General features: G+C 47.0%; 1 protein-coding gene across 3 annotated transcripts in view; it reads right to left on the minus strand.

Moving 5' to 3' along the window:
* The window catches only part of EXOC2 (exocyst complex component 2), a 204,607-nt gene extending 187,140 nt beyond the window's left edge, over positions 1-17,467 (minus strand). For 2 of the 3 annotated variants that reach the window (XM_073005611.1, XM_007973874.3), the window contains exon 1: positions 17,362-17,467. The gene's annotated coding sequence lies outside the window, so the exon portion shown is untranslated. Of the gene's footprint in view, positions 1-15,957; positions 16,068-17,361 lie in introns of those variants that run through there. The other variant, XM_073005610.1, reaches the window with a different exon arrangement.
* Between the last annotated feature and the right edge of the window lie 1,175 nt (positions 17,468-18,642).

Below are 18,642 nucleotides of genomic sequence, written 5' to 3' on the forward strand. Positions count from 1 at the left end.
CGGAAGCTGTGGTACAAAAACGCCTGGCCCTTGTGTTAACCATGTTTGTTTGTTTGTTTGTTTTCAGTGCTTTATGATGCTCTGACATTTTGGAGCCTGTGGACCAGGGAAGGGACTGCCCCTCTGAGAACTGGCTAATTCCCCGAGGTCACAAACTACTTGCCTGGACTGAGTACCCGTCTTCAATTAGGCTCCTCCAGTCAGGGGCACTGCCCCCAGCCCTACATACCCTGGGTGCCAGCCAACTAGGGACCATTCCTACAGCCCAGAGCCCTCCAAAAAATTACTCAAATGATCCAATCCTAAACTCGCTCAGCTTGCCTACCCTGCCTAGCCATTCCTTCCTGTGAAAACCACAACAAAGCGTTTGGCCCATGCTTTCCCCTCGCTCCCTCTGCCTCCTGACCTACCCCCAGGGCTTCCTGTGGGACAGGGCTTGCCCATCCTCCTGGAATTGTAACACAGTTTTCAACAACAATCTTATCCTACTCTGTTGGCCTCACCCTACCCAGATGATAATAAAACCTACATTTTAAAAGTCTTCCCTTTTCAACCTTTCCGAGCCACTGAGACTCAATACTAATTCTCCCTCTTCACCAAAAAAAGAGACTCTCAGGCTGGGGGTGGAGGAAACAAAGCAAAAAACATTTCGAAATTCTCAACTCCTTTAAGTACTTTAGGGGGAACTGGTCATGGTAATAGCATTGTTTTTTGCTTTTCTTTTTGTTCATTTATTCAAATCATCAAGGAAGGTCAGTGAATGTGTGCAGACATTCAGGAGTGCTTGAACAGACGTGTTCTCCATTCTAAAAGAAATGGGTGCCACGTCAACCCACTGCTTTAAACCTCTTCAACATCATGGAGAGGACAGGTTCCTCTGGTGACTCTGTGGTCCCATATTATACTTTATGGGGATTCTGACCCCTTCATTAGTGGGTTAAAGTTTTTGTGTTTAGTGCACAGTTAGCATTTGAGGTGGTGTATGTAGGAATACACATGGCTCTTGCCTTTATTTAAAATATTTTTCAATATAAAATCAGAAACAATACAAATTACATGAGGACACAACTAGCCATCCATCAACAGATAATATAACTTAGATATTAAGCAAACATTGATGACTTATCCAGGCCCTTTTTTTTTTTTTTTTTTTGAGACGGAGTCTGCCTCCCGGGTTCAAGCAGTTCTCCTGCCTCAGCCTCCTGAGTAGCTGGAATAACAGGCATGTGCCACCACACCCGACTATTCTCCTGCCTCAGCCTCCTGAGTAGCTGGAATAACAGGTGTGTGCCACCACGCCCGACTAATTTTTGTATTTTTAGTAGAGACAGGGTTTCACCATGTTAGTCAGGCTGGTCTCAAATTCCTGACCTCGTGATCTGCCTGCCTTGGCCTCCCACAGTGCTGGAATTACAGGCGTGAGCCACTGTGCCTGGCCTTATCCAGGTACTTTTCTATGTTCTTGCCATGTAATAACTTTTAATCCTCAAAACTCCCCTATGAGGATGGCTCATTAAATACTTTGTCCAATACTCCACAACCAATAACTATCACAGCAGGAATCACACCCAGGCAGTTTGCCTCAGGGGCTGTGCTTACAATCTCTCTCTCTCTCACACACACATACACTCTTCACCCTCAGGGGCTGTGCTTACAATCTCTCTCTCTCTCACACTCACACACACACACACTCTTCACCCTCAGGGGCTGTGCTTACAATCTCTCTCTCTCTCTCTCTCACACACACACACACACACACACACACACACACACTCTTCACCCTCAGGGGCTGTGCTTACAATCTCTCTCTCTCTCACACTCACACACACACACACACACACTCTCTTCACCCTCAGGGGCTGTGCTTACAATCTCTCTCTCTCTCTCTCACACACACACACACACACACACACTCTTCACCCTCAGGGGCTGTGCTTACAATCTCTCTCTCTCTCTCTCACACACACACACACACACTCTTCAGCCTCAGGGGCTGTGCTTACAATCTCTCTCTCTCTCTCTCACACACACACACACACACTCTTCACCCTCAGGGGCTGTGCTTACAATCTCTCTCTCTCTCACACTCACACACACACACACACACACACACACACACTCTTCACCCTCAGGGGCTGTGCTTACAATCTCTCTCTCTCTCACACTCACACACACACACACACACACACACACACACTCTTCACCCTCAGGGGCTGTGCTTACAATCTCTCTCTCTCTCTCTCTCACACACACACACACACACACACACTCTTCACCCTCAGGGGCTGTGCTTACAATCTCTCTCTCTCACACACACACACACACACACACTCTTCAGCCTCAGGGGCTGTGCTTACAATCTCTCTCTCTCTCTCTCACACACACACACACACACACACACACTCTTCACCCTCAGGGGCTGTGCTTACAATCTCTCTCTCACACTCACTCACACACACACACACACACTCTTCACCCTCAGGGGCTGTGCTTACAATCTCTCTCTCTCTCACACACACACACACACACACACACTCTTCACGTTGTCCTTCACATATGAAAAGGGCCCCCCAAAAGAACTGTTTTCCCTGAAGTGCCTGCCTCCCTGACCAGTTCTTCAGTTTGACCATGAGCATGTAATGAGAGATGCTACCTGGCACGAAGGACGTGACCAACAGTGTTTAATCAGTGCCAAGTGGCCTGACCAATATGGGGTAAAGAACGCCGGTGTCATTAACACCACGCTTTTGCCAGACAAATCAAATTGTTCAGCTATGGAGAGGTAGAAAAGACATTTAACCAAGAGTCAGACAGCAGAAATTCAAATCCTAACTATATGATTTATTCAGGTCCCTTTAATTTCTATCAGTTTTCTCATCTTAAAATAGGAATAATAACTAAATTCACAGGAATCCTGTAAGGATTAAATTGAATCATGTGTACCAAAGATCTCTGCAAACTTTAAAACCCAAAATAAAAGTAACATAGTATTGCTACCATTCACGCGTCAAAAACGAACTATAAGTGAATTGGTGGGCCGGGGGGTCATCAGCTGTGCTGCCATGCCAGAGACTGGGCCAGCAAGGAGGAGAATGGCCTTCAATTGTTTTAAGATAGAAAGTATTTTAGTCAGAGAAAATAGAAAACCTGTTTAAGATCTGTGCTGCGTAACTTAAGAAAGATGAAAGCAGCAGGCAGAGAGGCCTGCACAAAATAGTAACAGTACACAACCGTGATGATCTCCCAGAGGCAGGGCACAGGGCTCCAGGGCAAGTGGGGAAAGCGCTTCTTTAAAGCCACAGCACTGCAGTACGTAACACGGTGGGAAAATTCCAAACACTGAAGATGGGCCGTAGTCAGGACAGCCAAAGATTAAGCTGAATTTTATTCTAAACAAACAACTGCTTTATTTTCTTGCCTCTTAATTTTTAGCATATTAACTCCAATCCCAGAAATGTTTCAGTCACAGTCCAAAAGCATAATGTTCTTGCTTACATAACTTCAAACATCTATATAGTTAAAGAATTTCTGGTGATTTAAAAAGCCAAATATACATATAATTTTAATTATATATATATTAAAAAAACTAGAAGAACATAAAGTGTATATTACAGCTGTTGGGGTGGAACGACAACATTTGGACTTGACAGAAAAATCACAACGGTGAATACACTAAGTTCTTGGCCATAAAGAAACATACGTCTTCTATAAGTTACTAAATAAAAGACAACAACTCTAAAACCCAAACAGGAAGTCTGCAAAAATATTCAAAATGTCAAAATACAAATAACTTTATTATATAAACAGCTCACAAAAATCAATCCAGAAAACACCAAGAGCTTCAAAAAAAAAAAAAAAAAGAGAGAAGGTATAAGCTTACAGTTCACAACAGAGGAGATGCAACCAACCAACAAACGTATGGACAAAACCCAACCTCAGAGAAATGCCAACTGAAACGGAGGTTCCACTGCCGGCCTATTAACAACACAAGCTATTTAAGATTATCTGAAAGGATCATCGTTCTCAGCTGAATCTGCACACAGCTCGCACGCATCGCCGGCAGCAGCACAAACGGTTCCAATACTCCGAAAAATAATTCGACCACGTGCGTCAAAGCCTTCGCTGTGCTTCCACACTTTGACTCAAAACGTATTCTTGAAAAGTGAACGACGACTAAAATAATTCATACTATGGGGATTGTTATTAGGCATGAAGATTCCCATAACTGCAAAAATGTATTACAGCAAGAGGGGGAAAAAATGGAAACATCCGCCAAAACATCCAGTAAAATGTGAAGGTTCAGTCAAGGAAATATTACGCAGCCAGCGAAACATTATGCAAAACATGCAAGACCAAGAGAACGCTTACAACAAATTAGTAAAATAGACATACGTCTAAATAAACAGGCAGATAGGTATGAACAGACAGATGTACAGAAAAAGTTCCTAGAAGGAAGTATTCTAAAAGGCCAAACAGTTTTATTAACAAGGGTAGGATTATTAGAGATTAAACAGCTTGTCAAAAATCACAGCGATTAAGTGAAAGAAGTGGGATGCAAAACCAGGCCCTTGCTCTGTGCTATTTTCTGGATGACTTTTTTTTTTTTTTTTTTTAGTATTTATTATGGAAATCTTAAACATACATAAAAGAAGAGAGACTAGCATAAGGAACCTCCAAGTTCCCATCACCCAGCTTCAACATTCTATCTCTTGTTTTAGCTGCCTCGCCTCCTCAACATACTTTTATGTTGTTTGTTGAGGGAGCTCTTTCAAGCGTTGTATCGTTTCACCCATAAATGATTTAGTTTGTATCTCTACAAATGATATTGCGCCCAGTCCCAGCTCAACTTTTCCATATGGTCTAAAACTTATTTTGGAGTTGATGTGTTAGAATCAGGACCCAATCAATGTTTCTATTTAAAAAAAGAAGAAAAGCTACCTTTATACAAACAAGGGCCTATGCTTACAGGAATACAGAGAAAGGGCTAGAAGGATGCACACCAGGGGTTAATTATCCTGAGAATGAGATTGGAGAAGGGTGAAGGGGCCAGGGAAATTGTGTTTTTAAATATTTTTTATATTGCCTTCCCTGTGGCAATAAGCATGTATATACATGTTTTAGAAATGTAGGTAGGCCTTAGACCACACAGAAAAGCCCATTTCCAGAGCACTGCAGGGCAGCTGCTGGCTGGAGATCCAGGCAGCCGAGGGCCTCCTTAAGAACGCTGACCACATGAGGCTTCCTCTGGCAGCTCTGAGTTATATGCATTTTTCTGGGCTGGAGGGTTGCCCATTTCTCCTGTAAATTAACTATCTTAAGAAAGTGACTTCTTTCTTAAGATCCTTTACATTAAAGAAAATCCTTTACATTACATGTAACAGTATCCTTTACATTAAAGAAAAAGGGAAGAAAAAAAAACTACTGTGCCAAGCTCTCTGACACTAATCTTCCGTGGGCTTGCCTCAGCTTGTCGTCATATTCTTTCTTCACTCCTTGTGTCTAGTCCAGTGCCAGACGCTCAGTGAAACGGTGGCTGGGCTGACCGGACCCGGGGATGCATGGGCTCTCTGGAAGGGCTTTTCTTTCTTCTCCTCAACAACGGCAGCTGAGACCTCAAAGGCTGTGTGAAATTCCTGCCATAAGAAGCTATAAGATGCAGCTTCTGAGAGGGGTGTCAGTTAGATTTGTTTCACAGGCAGATGCCACTCCTTGAGTCTGTACTATGTGCCATGCACTGTCTTTTAAACCAATAAATCTGGTCACAATAGCAACTGCCAAAACCACTGTAAAAACTGAGCACCCTAACTACATCCTAAAAGGTCACAATCAACCCGTGACAGTTCCTCTTGATCTTCAGTACAATTCACGCCAAGGAAAACAATGAGATAAATCCAAATTAACTAAACATCGGAGCAGAACAACTCCTTTCCTATGGGTCACGTTGGGTGACAAGAGGCCCAGTTCAAAACTGACCTTTAACTGAAAGGCCCAAGAGGTGAAAAGTGTGATATTCTATTGCTGCTTCCACACAGAACTACACGAAATCCAGAGACTCTAATTTGTAGGCGCAGACCTTTCATGCTGTGTCTCCTTTCCACCCTCACCAAAAAAGTATTTTAAATGTTTAAACCAAAATGAATTTTGCCCCTAATAAATTTTAAAATATTACTAAGATATTCATAACAAAAGTTACCAGAAAAACTTGTTTTTCAACTATCCTTTAGTCCCACAAAAACTAGGCCAAAACTCATTTAATTTAAGGTTGACTTTTCCATTTAAAAAATCCAGCCATAAAAGAGAATGGGGTAGTACTGAGAACAAATAAAACAATTCTGACTTTTCAGTTCTAAAGAAAAGCCCAAATAAAGGTAGCAATCTTTTTCTTAAAGATACACCTGTTTTCAACAGAAACGCATTCGGAAATATGATTTTTAAAGTGCTGTCCAGGCACTGGGGTTCTCCAGACACTCTGCTTCTCGGCGTCAGCAAGAGAATCAACTGCTCTTGAGGCCAGCTCCCACTTCAGTTACCAGAGAGCAAAACCCTGGTCCTTTTCCTGCTCACTGTTAACTCCTGGAGGATTCTGCCCGTAAAAGCTAAGGTAGAAACGGAGGGAATCTGTTCCATCAGGATTTATTCATTGAGAGTTCCACATTGAATTTTAAACAACCAATTAGCACTGGCACTGGTGAAACTTCAGAAGGGGTGGGAACAGGAACCTGCACGACAGAGCACTGCAGGAAAGTGCCGATGACTAACAGCCAGTCACACACAGGGCACTTCTCTCCAACACAAGCCTTGAGCGTTCCACAGTTCCTAGTAAATATTTCTGAGTTTCTTTTTTTTTTTCTGAGACGGAGTCTCGCTCTATCGCCCGGGCTGGAGTGCGGTGGCGCGGTCTCGGCTCACTGCAAGCTCTGCCTTCCGGGTTCACGCCATTCTCCTGCCTCAGCCTCCTGAATAGCTGGAACTACAGGCGCCCGCTGCCACGCCCAGCTAATTTTTTTGTATTTTTAGTAGAGACAGGGTTTCTCCATGTTAGCCAGCATGGTCTAGATCCCCTGACCTCGTGATCCCCCCGCCTCGGCCTCCCAAAGTGCTGGGATTACAGGTGTGAGCCACCGCGCCCGGCCCCGAGTTTCTAAAATACAAGTTCATTTCCACACATGATTACTTGACTATAACCATCATTTATCAGTATTTTTTCCTCTCTCTCTCTCCAAAGAATTTTCACTTCCTAGGTAAAAGTCATAGGGTAATGACTAATAATACTATGCATGTATTTTGCCATAATTGACATAAAAAGCCACATATATGATTCCACTTATATGAAAGTTCGGAATAGGTAAATCCATGGAGGCAGAAAGTGGGAAAGGATTGATAATGGATTCAGGGTTTTCCTTGGGTGTGATGAAACTGTTCTGGACTTATGGTGATGGTTGTTCAACTTTGTGAATAACTGTGCTTCAGAACTCCTCTGAACATTAGTTTAACATCATCAGCACCATAAACACAGAACCCAAAAAATGTAACACAAAAGGAAATACAAGATGATACCATTTTTAAAAAAGTACCCAACATGACTCCATTCCTGAAGTCTGATTCCAGATCAGTTGAGGCTAAAGTAAACCAGGGCCAGGAGTGAAAAGGTACAAGGGGGGTAGGAGAAAGCTTTACCCTCATAGTGATGAGAACAGAGCTCAGGTATTGAAACCCAGGGTGCAGAGTAGCAAAAAAAGCAGCAGAACAACTCCAAGCTAAATAGGTTGACCTTGTGGGAAGATGTGAGTGGCCTAGACTTTCTAATCCTTGACAAACATCAACACCACCAACTCCCTTCCAACAAGACTGCCAGGAAGACATGAAAATAAAGAAGCTAAACAATGCAAAATCCCAAGTGATATCAAGAGTCTACATATGTTTACTCAAATAACAAAATACTTGACCATCTCAACAAGAATGTTCAGGAATGAGACAGGAACAAAATTAAGAAAATATTACTAAGCTATTCATAATGAAAGGACTGGATAAAAAGATATTCTCCTAAATTTATACTATTACATAAAAACAAAGTTTCATTTGTCTCAACTTGTCAAATCTTTAGGATGAAATAAACCAATATCACTGCTGACAAATATAATAACTATGGTAAACAGGCATGCCAAAATCAATGCAGAGTTCCAGAAAAGGTCAAGAAACCAACCGTCAGCTTAAATTGGCTAATTTCATTAAAATTGTTAAACATGACAGGATGTCACTAACTCCCAGGTTCTTTTACATGAGCAAAGTTGGATTAATTTGACCCAAATTTTGTATAATAGCTTTTCCAATTTCCAAAAACACATCAACTTTGTCACTGATCTTGCAAATTCTGCTTTACTTCTCCAGCTCTATCTCAAAAGAAACTTCTCGAAGGCCATAAATCTTGACATAGTGAAAGCAAAATAATCACAGCACTCAGCAGTGCCGTTAACATTTCTGAGCCGCGAGGGATTAAGCAAGCAGATGCTATGGAAAGTGCCTGTCAGGAGAGGACAGCCCAGAGTTCAGAACGCACCACAGCTGCGAGGGATTGAAGCTGCTCGCTACGGAATCAAGCTTAGGAGAAACTCTGGGCACAATTCCGGCATCCGAAATAAATTAAAGTAAACAGTATTGCTCTCGCTCTCATCCACCCTGTTAGCAGCCTCTCGGCTGAGCGGGAGACCACACACTCAGACCACACAGGCCAGCTGGACTCACTCGCACGCAATGTCTACGAGCTGTCACTCCGCAGCAGCCCAGGCAGGGAGAAGGATGAGGTTGGGGGGAGACAGCACGGCAGGAAGGGGGAGGGCGACAGGAGAGTCTTCCCTGTGTGCAGCTGGAGAGAGTGATGTGTGGTTTGGAGAAGGGGGCGGGTGGAATCCATAAACCTCCCTGAGAAAACAAGCTGGTCATGGCCTTGTGTAGTCTTGACCTGTACTCCCCCATACCAATTTAGTAGCTGATGAAGGATTAACAAAGCATCCATTTAACATCAATTAACCTCCTATCCATCACAGGGCAAAAGAGAAAATTACTATTACAAAAGCATTTCACTAAAATCAAGACAAAAGGCCACATTTTCCTATAATTTATACTGTACACTTAAGTAAATACATTTTCCTTATAGATGTACTATATTAATTTTAAACCATCTGCCTCTTTTCCTTTAATGAAGCACACAGGGATGGATTTGAAGTGTTTTCTGCAATAGAAGTCAGAAAATGTTAATTCTGTAATGTTCCCATATTTAATATCTCAAATTAAAACTGTGGCACAATTTTAATTTTCCAAAATATTTACTACTAGAACAAAAGACAGCAAGTTGTTATTTTTCACAGAACTTCAGACTAAAAATACATAGAAAAAAAAGCAGTAATAATATAAAGAAAAAAATCAGAAAATGAAACCACAACTGAAAGTAGTTTTAGAATCATAAAAGCAGTACTTTTTACTATTTTAGTAAAGAACAGTTTCACTAATTTCAATAGCAGACAAGAAATCTGAACAAATGAGTGATCACGGTCTCACCTTGTCATGCTCCCAGATGCTCTTCTCAGCTAGAGAAGGCCAGAAACCGGAAAAATACAGAAGTTCTGACTCACTGAAGACCAGGATAACCTCTACTCAACAGGCCACGGAAGGCCTCATGATGTTAAAACACTATTTCCCTAACAGATCAGACTATAGAAAGGTGATTTTCCCCACAATCATTTAAAAAAAAAAAAAAAAAAAAGAAACCCTCCCAAACGTCCACCCTTCCCCACATATGACTCAACCTGGCAGCACTGGCATCACCAGGGAACAAATTGAGCAGAATCTCAGTAGCTTTACCTGTCCAGAACCATCTTGGGCCCAGAGGACCCCAGAAGAATCCTGTTGCAGAGTTGCCTAGTGAGTTTCAACAGTAAAATTAGACTCAGCCAGACTCTCAGGGCACCCTAAAATATAATCGAAGTAGAGAACTCACCAAATCGTTCTAGAATCAGGCTCAACCTACCCTAAGACAGACTCATCCCCGCTGGGCTGGGCTGGACCCAAAGGGATGGCCCAGAGATACTGAGAAAAGGGTTTGGGAAAATGGTGATTTTCTTCCCCAGTTCTCCATAAACACAGATTCCACTCTTCCTGAGTGAGATCAAGAGCAAGTTACATCAGCACTGCCACAAATTCTACCATATAACAGCACACCCTGGGACAAGTCTCAGAGACAGGGTCATGAACTCTGCAATCCAGTTTTCCAAATTAATCATCTTGTTCCTCCTGCTCCATCCCCAAATCATGGTTAACAAAAATACAATCGTGCACAGATCTGAAAGAACCCATGGGGTCCACACTGTACAGAGTTAGGGCCTGAGAAGAGGCCGAAGACTCGCTGGGCCTCAGAAGGGCCATCTGCGGAAGAGAAGGACTAAGCAGGTAAGAGGTCATATGTCCTGCTTTCCTGGACCTCTTTGTTTGAGGTGGAGTCTTGCTCTGTCACCAGGCTGAAGTGCAGAGGGGCTCACTGGAACCTCTGACTCCTTGGTTCAAGCAATTCTCCTGCCTCAGCCTCCCACGTAGCTGGGATTACAGGCATGTGCCACCATGCCCGGCTGATTTTTTTGTACTTTTAGTAGAGACAGGGTTTCATCATGTTGGCCAGGATGGTCTCAAACTCCTGACCTCGAGATCCACCCTCCTCGGCCTCCCAAAGAGCTGGGGTTACAGGTGTGGGCCACCGTGCCTGGCCTCCTGGACCTCTTTTTATACTTTTTTCCCTTCTCTACCTCTGCAAACAAAAATAAATGAACTACTATCTACGGTTTCAAATGAAAGCGTATTTGATTATATTTTAATTCTTTTGGGAAAATAATCCAACAATTTAAACCATATAACTGATAAATGACACTTGCTTTGTATTTATTTATTTTGGGAATGGGAATAAAGACCTTCCCTCCCACTACAATGTTTGGAGGTAACGGATTAAGGGGACGAGAATGTGCTTGAGATGACCAGGAAGCAATAGTGGAAGCCAGACAAGCACACAGTGAACGGCTGACCACTTCGCTCTCAGAGCCCCCAAATAAAAGACACGCTACATAAATACTGGATTACTCGGCTATTCTCATAAAACAAGCACTGGATTCTGTCTTAATTGGAAGAGTTACTCAGAGGTCTCCTTTATTCCCCAGGAACCACAAAGTTCTCTGCCTTAGCATGCCAAGTCTCCTCCTAGAGGACAAGGGCTGTCACGATGTTGCACAGGGAAAGGCTGCAGGTCTAAAGGTGGCTGGACTTCCAACTGATGCCACTGGACACTGATGGCATGTCAGAACTGAACCAGGTCAGTGCAAATTCATCCCTCTCCCCCGGCCCCCAACAAATACATGAAGACAGAAACTTCAAAGAAGATACACTGCTTAATAGGAAAACAAAAGAGTTTCACACGAGAGCATAGCATTATTTATTCACAAATCTATTGCCAGTAGTACCCAATGTCCTACTAGTCTATTAAATCTACATGGATAGATAAAAACATTAATTCTTAGCATTTTAGGAAGTATTGTTTTTCAGAAAAAATCATGTCAGGGTTTTGTTTTCCCAGAAAGACAGACTGCCTGAACAAGATTGAAGAAATCATTATCAAATAATATTCTGTTTTGTTGTTGTTGAGACAGGGTCTCACTCAGTCACCCAGGCTGCTGGAGTGCAGTGGTGCAATCATGGCTCACTGCAGCCTCAGATGATCCAGGCTCAAGTGACCCTTCCACCTCAGCCTCCTGAGTAACTGGGACCACAGACGTGTGCCACCACTCGGCTAAATTTTTTGTAATTTTTATAGAAAACGGGTCTCACTATGTTGCCCAGGCTGGTCTCAAACTCCTGGGCTCAAGCTATCCTTCCACCTTGGCCTCTCAAAGTGCTGGGATTACAGGCATTGAGCTACTGAACTTACCCTCAAATAACATTTATTTCTATCTTTACCTAGTCCATCAAGAAGATTTGTGATGCAATGACTAGTCACCCAGATCCTCAAAAGATGACAGTGTTGGACTCCTATACCCCAGAAAAACAGATCCACTAGGGCTGTGAAAAGGAAACATCCTTGGATTTATTCAGTCAAATAAATGTTTACTATACACTTGCTATGTCCCAGGCACTACCCTGAGGAAATGACAGGAACAAGATTTTGTGACCAGGAGCTCAAGAATGACTTTGGCCTTCAGTAGAGTGACTGTAGCTGAAACCAGACAGCACTGGGATGGGTGAGAACTTGGCTACAAACAACTATTTTAAGAAATGTGGCCGGAAAGGGAAAAACAGAGGAATTTTAAAAGGGCAATGTGAAATCAAGGGAGGATTCTACTTTTTCTGTTTTGCTTGATTGTTGTCTGTCTCTAAGCATGTTTCAAGGCCAACAGAAGGAAGCCTTCAGTAAGACATGCACACCTGAGTGAAGTCCTCACAGAGGCAGGAGTAGATGGGATCCAGTCTGGGTGGAGGATTAGTCTTAGCATAAATACAGCCTCTTCCACTGTGACTGGGGGAAGAGAAACAGTTTTTGGCAGAAGCTCCTGGGATTCTCCACTTACGTCTCTTTTATTTATGATGTAGGTGGCAAGACCACTTGCTAAGAGTGTGTGTAAATGATGTGAAAGGATGAGAGGTTTGAAAAGCGTGAAAATGCTGGAAGTACATTCTGCAGAGGTCAGAAGCAGGTGCTGACGAGGAAAACTCTGGAAGATTCCGTGATGGCCCCGCTGAGCTGGTGACCATGGATTTACAGGGGCACAGATCTGGACACTGATTTCCCCAGCTGGCCCCCGCAACTCGGGTCAAGCATTACAGGAGGCAGAGAGTTGAGACTGCCCAAGGCTGAAAACCCACCGGGTGGATGCTGCAGAAGAACGACGACACAACCGAGCGCACTGGCATGACAGTGACTGCAGACCACAGAAGCTCCTGATAGGTGCAGTGGGGGTGAGTGAGACCGAGAAAGCGGAGAGACCAGAAGCAAACAGTGGGAGGCCTGCACTTTGGATTTCAGAAGTGGACCAACTCCAACACTGAGAGATTTTGGTGTTACCCTCCCAGCCCCCAGCACTACTTCTCTGGCAATAGTCGGACCCTCCTCCAGACAGCTCTACTTTCTCCTTCTGTCCTTTCCAGCTACTGTTAGCCTCCTGTTGTTCCTCACCACTCCCTGTATAGTCCCTTATCCCCTCTGCACCTTTCTTCATTTGACCTATCTGGCACGACTTCTGATTCCTGCTGAGACACACATCACATCACTCACATAGGGTTTTCATTAAAATTAAACCAAAGCCAAACATGGCCTTTTGTCTCATTTTGTCTTTTGCTAAAATTATAATACAATGAAAGTTAAATCATATACCCTCCAAAATCACAAATCTTTAAAACAAAAAAAGGCCTTTAAAAATTCATCCATGCTTACAAATGAAACTAAGGGGCAGCCTTGTGGAAAGAGGCACTGTTAGCAAGCAGCAAAGGGATAAACGGCCTTTGACACTGCACTTGTCTCTGAGCGCTTAACATGTGCCCGGCACTAGTCTCGAAGCTCTCTGGATCCAGCCTGAGCAGCCCACCTTCTCATAAACTGAAATCCAGTCTTCCCCAGTCCTGTGTCCAGTGTTCCTTCCATTATTGGCACCAAGATTTACTGTGGAAAATGTCACATAGAAAAACTGATAAACCCAAAAACAAAAATAAAGCAAACTGGATGCTGTATTTTTAATCTGAAATGCTACCAAGGGAATTAAGGTAATGGATGTTCAGGAAGCTTTTGAGCTGGCCTAATAGAATTTTCCAGGGAAAAAAAACAAAAACAAAAACACTGTCTAACAAATCAGTTCCAAACTCTTCTGCCTGTCAGTCAAGGCATAATAGGCACCCATAATCCAAAATGCACTCACTTACCAGCCTCTGGGCCTTTGCTCCTGGCGTGCAGCCCAGGTGGTCACACACCTTCCTTCATCAGGCCCTTATCATCAAAGCTTCCCAATTACTCTAGCCCCAAAGGATCCTTCCCACCTCTCAGCTTCTGCTGGACTTACACTCAATATTACAGAGTTTAGTTCTTAGCTATTCTTTAATTGAGAGGGCAAAAAATATCCCTTATGAATCCAGGCTAATATTATTTGATTTTTAATATATGTGTCAGGCACACAGTAAGAGTGGAAGATACAAAAATAATTAAAACAAATCCCGATCCAGAATGAGCTTAGTCTTTTACTAAGGCAGGAGTAAAAGACTAAGGCTGAGGCAGGAGAATGGCGTGAACCCAGGAGGTGGAGCTTGCAGTGAGTGGAGATCACACCACTGCACTTCAGCCTGGGCGACAGAGTGAGACTCCATCTCAAAAAAAAAAAAAAAAAAAAAAAAAATTCATCATAATTTCCCTACAATTCCTTTTAAGTTTGTGTATTTGTATCAATAATAATTTTAAACTAATATAAACATACTCTAAAGCACATGATTAGAAGTCAACACTACCACCATGTGATTTCAGCAGGCAGTCCAGTGTGTTCAAGAACATATTCCCCAGGATCTGAGAACAATGAACATCCTAGCACACTGCTTAGCAGGGTGGTCAATGAATGTTATTTCCCAGTTTCAAAACCCTCTCAACAGTGACCTGAAATTCATCCATTCGATAAACACTTAAACACTTAAGGCAGATGCTGGACTAGGAACCCCGGCTAGATTCAGATGGGTAAACTGGAGAATGAGTGGAAAAGTAACTGAGAGAGCACCTCTGTAACTAGCATTTCCTGTACAGCCTAATCTACCTGCTGCTTGACACCAGAAATTATTAAAAGTTCTTTGCTAGAAGACTATCCATGCAAAATTGTTTCATTACCAACTTCATTTCCCATGATTCTTACATAATGGCCTCCCAAGAACTTAGCAAGTTAATAATAATCTTTTAGAAAAGTAATACAGTTGACCCTTAAGCAACATGGGTTTGAATGAGGCAGGTCCACTTATACACGGATTTTTTCAACAAAAGTTGCACTGAGTGTGCCTGCATCTCCCACTTCCCCTTCACTTCCTCCATCTCTTCCACCTCTGCCACTCCTGAGACAATCCCTCCTCTTCTTCCTCCTCCACAACCTATTCATGAAGACGATGGGGATAATAATCTTCATGATGCTCCACTTCCATTTCTCTTCCTTGTGATTTTCTTAACATTGTCCTCCCTCTAGCTTACTTTATTATAAGAATACAGTATATAATACATATGCAAAATACATCTAAGTCAACTGTTTATGTATCACTAAGGCTTCTGGTCAACAGTAGGCTATTAGTAGTTCAGTCCTGGGAAAGTCAAAAGTTACATGGAAATTTTTGACAGCGTGGGCACCCCAACCCCAGGGTTGTTCATGGGTCAACTGTAGTTAAAAATGCCATTCAGTACAGGAAATTAAATACTTGACAAGAAAAAAAAGATCACTTTCTAAAACTTCCAAGAGCTGTTCCAAGTCACACTGGGGGAACTCTGCTTCTCTGCTTAACTTCATTAAGTTTCTACTTAGGCAAACAAGTGAGCATGAAAGTACTAAGCACACATCACCCTCTTTCTATTACTAGTCTGAGCATCACCAACTTTAGCACAGAAAAAATCATCTTTGGGAAGATTCTGGCTTTCAGTTGATTTGTCATTAAAGGAGTCGGTTACACAAAGCATGGGCCAGTACGTACTAACATTCATAAAACATTATTATGCATTAGAAGACAGATCCACATAAGCTCAGAACCTTTCAATATTGCATAGTGCACACAAATGATTTAATTAAAGTGTGACTAACTTAGAAAAAAATATTTTTAAGTGTTCCTTGTAAGTTTACTTGCTGATTCATACAGGCATCAAACTTAAAATTTCCCAGACTTATTAGTATGTTGACCTTTGGCAGATTAAAAATGACTTACTCCCATTCAGTGACGAGTTCTTTCAAGAACTATTTCTTGGAATTACTAAAATGTTTGTTTAACAATCTTGGGATACAGGGTTAGGCATCACCAGGCGTCCAGGCTGCCGGTGTGCGGACCCGGGGCCGTCGCGCGAGGCCTCAGCGGCGGCCACCACCGGACCGAGGCCCTTCGCCCAAGCACTCGCAGCCGCCGCTCCCCATCTGTACACTGGGCTCACACGGCAGCGCCGGCCCGCGCGGGGAACAAGTCCGTGCACGCAACGCCGGCAACAGCGGCGGCCCCTCTCCAGAGCCCAGGACGGCCGGAGCGCGACGCTCTCCCCGGCAGACACAGGCCAAAGCGGCCCCGCGTTCACTTTCCGGAGACATTCTCCCAGCTCCCCGGCGGCGACTGCGCAAGGGCGAGGGGCGGGGCCCGGAGTCCGGAGTCAGCGCTCGGCGCCCACGCCCCGCACCGGCACAGGTGGGGACCGCGGGGGTGGGGATCGCGGGGGGGGGAAATGCGGGGTGGGCACTGCGGGGGTGGGGACCGCGGGGGGGGGGAAATGCGGGGTGGGCACTGCGGGGGGTGGGGACCGCGGGGGGGGGGAAATGCGGGGTGGGCACTGCGGGGGTGGGGGACCGCGGGGGGTGGGGACCGCGGGGGGGGGGGGAATGCGGGGTGGGCACTGCGGGGGGTGGGGACCGCGGGGGTGGGCACTGCGGGGGTGGGGACCGCGGGGGGGGGAAATGCGGGGTGGGCACCGGCGCAGGTGGGGACCGCGGGGGTGGGGACTGCGGGGGTGGGCACTGCGGGGGTGGGGACCGCGGGGGGGGAAATGCGGGGCTGGGAAATGCGGGGTGGGGACCGCGGGGGGTGGGCACTGCGGGGGTGGGGACCGCGGGGCTGGGAAATGCGGGGTGGGGACCGCGGGGGTGGGCGCTGCGGGGGGTGGAGACTGCGGAGTGGGCACTGCCGGGTGTGGGCACCGCGGGGGTGGGGACCGCGGGGGTGGGCGGCTGCGGGGGTGGGGACCGCGGGGGGTGGGGACCGCGGGGCTGGGAAATGCGGGGGCTGGGCACTGCGGGGTGGGCACTGCCGGGTGTGGGCACCGCGGGGGTGGGAAATGCGGGGTGGGCACCGCGGGACTGGGGAATGCGGGGCTGGGAAATGCGGGGGTGGGAAATGCGGGGATGGGCACTACGGGGTGGATGCGGAGCCCAGCAGGCGGCTGGCGAGGAGGGCGGCGGCGGGCTGGGAACCGCGGGGGGTCGCGGGACCCGCAGGTGACCGATGGCGCGGGTGGGCGCGGCTGTCCCTTCACAACTGAGGCCTGGACGGACGCCGCCGGCGGCCACCTCCGCGCAGCTGACGTCCGTGTCCCGCTGGCCTTCGGCCAAGCCCTCCACCTCCCACACGTACCTCCAGCCGCCTGCCGCCGCCCACGGCCGGCCCGGACCGGGCCCGATCGGTCTCGCGGAAGACGCCGCGGCCGCCCGCTGCCGGCTCCTCACTTCCGCCCGCCGCGAGTGCCGAGTGCGTCGATCCGCCGGGCAGTCGAGCGCCGAGTCCTCGATGGGCGGCGCCCGCGGGGGAGGCTGGGAGGAGGGGAGCCGGCCGGCGCGGAGGCGGGAGGTCAGCACGGGCCGTGGGCGGTGGACGTCGGCGTGTCTTGGGTTCCGAGGGACCCAGCGGTCGGAATGGACACGCGCAGGAGGTTTTGCTGGCGTCTTTGCGGCGGCGGGAAGGGGGGGAGCGGTGAGGGAGGAGAAGGGTACAAGCTCGGGGGGCGGGCCGGTGCGCCATCCGTCCGCGTGCCCTCGGGTCATCTCAGAGACTGAGGGATGATAGTGCGTTTGTGGGACCACAGTTCACCGCGATGGCCCCGCACCGGGTCGGAGGACCGCTCCGGGACAGGGGGATGCACCAGGTCCAGAGAACGCGTGGGATCACAGGGCTGCACCGAGTCAGGGGGCTGCACCGAGACCGGAAGAAGCATCAGACAGGAGGAGGCCCTGGAGTGCGCATCCCCGGGGGGCCACACTGGGTAAGGAGGAGGCGCCAGGTCCGGAGGCAGCACTGAGTCAGAAGGAGGCACTGGAGTCAGGGGACTGTACCAGGTCAGGGGGCTGCATCAGGTCAGGACGAGGCACTGGGGCCAGGGGGCAACACTGAGTCAGGGGCAGCCCTGGGTCAGGAGGATGCATGGGGTCAGGGGGCTGTAGGGGTTTAAGGGCTGCACTAGGTCAGGGCGCCGCACCAGGTCAGGGGATGCGCAGGATCGGGGTGATGCTCGGGGTCGGGGGGAAGGTCGGGGTCGGGGTCGAGGGGTTCTCGGGGTCGGGGGGCTCTCGATGTCGGGGGGGATGCTCGGGGTCAGGGGGATGCTCCGGATCGGGGGGATGCTCGGGGTCGAGGGGTTCTTGGGGTCGGGGGGATGCTCGGGGTCGGGGGGGATGCTCGGGGTCGGGGGGTTCTCGAGGTTGGGGGGATGCTCGGGGTCGGGGGGATGCTCGGGGTCGGGGGGCTCTCGATGTCGGGGGAATGCTCGGGGTCGGGGGAATGCTCGGGGTCGGGGGGATGCTCGGGGTCGGGGGGATGCTCGGGGTCGGGGGGTTCTCGGGGTCGGGGGATGCTCGGGGTCGGGGGGTTCTCGAGGTTGGGGGGATGCTCGGGGTCGGGGGGATGCTCGGGGTCGGGGGG

Source organism: Chlorocebus sabaeus, chromosome 17 (genome assembly GCF_047675955.1).
Source record: "Chlorocebus sabaeus isolate Y175 chromosome 17, mChlSab1.0.hap1, whole genome shotgun sequence".
Lineage (NCBI taxonomy): Eukaryota > Metazoa > Chordata > Mammalia > Primates > Cercopithecidae > Chlorocebus > Chlorocebus sabaeus.